Source organism: Corvus brachyrhynchos, unplaced genomic scaffold (assembly GCF_000691975.1).
Source record: "Corvus brachyrhynchos isolate BGI_N302 unplaced genomic scaffold, ASM69197v1 scaffold1103, whole genome shotgun sequence".
Classification (NCBI taxonomy): domain Eukaryota; kingdom Metazoa; phylum Chordata; class Aves; order Passeriformes; family Corvidae; genus Corvus; species Corvus brachyrhynchos.
This window is the reverse complement of record NW_008236980.1, coordinates 432,899-433,466: the sequence shown is the minus strand read 5'-3', so window position 1 is coordinate 433,466 and position 568 is coordinate 432,899. Positions and strand designations below refer to the sequence as shown.

The 568-nt window shown below is 57.7% G+C and overlaps 2 protein-coding genes across 2 annotated transcripts in view; both read left to right on the top strand.

Moving 5' to 3' along the window:
• LOC103611868 (mas-related G-protein coupled receptor member H-like) overlaps nucleotides 1-568 on the top strand; it is a 9,717-nt gene that overhangs the window by 3,413 nt on the left and 5,736 nt on the right. The window lies entirely within an intron of this gene.
• The window catches only part of LOC103611867 (mas-related G-protein coupled receptor member D), a 3,337-nt gene continuing 2,775 nt past the window's right edge, over nucleotides 7-568 (top strand). The window contains exon 1 of the mRNA XM_017728655.1: nucleotides 7-510. The gene's annotated coding sequence lies outside the window, so the exon portion shown is untranslated. The remainder of the gene's footprint in view (nucleotides 511-568) is intronic.

Genomic DNA, 568 nt, shown 5'->3' with positions numbered 1-568 from the left:
TGCCACCAGCACCACCAGCATTCCAGTGCTGCTGGAGTGGCCATGACCCCTCAGGGAAGAGAAACGAGGAATGGTAGAAGCCTGTTGGGAGAGGGAAGGCAGTCGGAGAATGGGACATTCTGCAGGGAAGGAGTGTTTCTAACCAGGAGGAAATTAGGAGGCAATCGCAAAATTCTCCATGTGGACATTCTGGCAAAAGTCACTTCGTTAGTGGGAAAAACCCCATGACAAATAACTCCGGGGAACTGGAGCTCTGACGTAGCCAAAGTCGCAATTTCCAACTCCCCCGTGTCTCCACCCACCCTGGGGGAGCAACACGAGGACGGGGCACGGGGAGGAGCTGGTGGGACAGCAGTGGGCACCTCCTGGTGATCTGGGCACTTTCTCCTTCGTGTTCCTGACCTGGGAGGAGCCGCTTTAGGATGTGGATCCCAAAGGAGCAAGGGGTGCCAGGAAGCGCCGCTGATGGGGACAGAGCCCCTGTGCCTGCTGCTGCCCCACACTGAACAGGTCAGTGGAATGTTCTCCTTCCTCCCTGCCCCACCTTCCTCTCCTCCTGCAGCTGCTC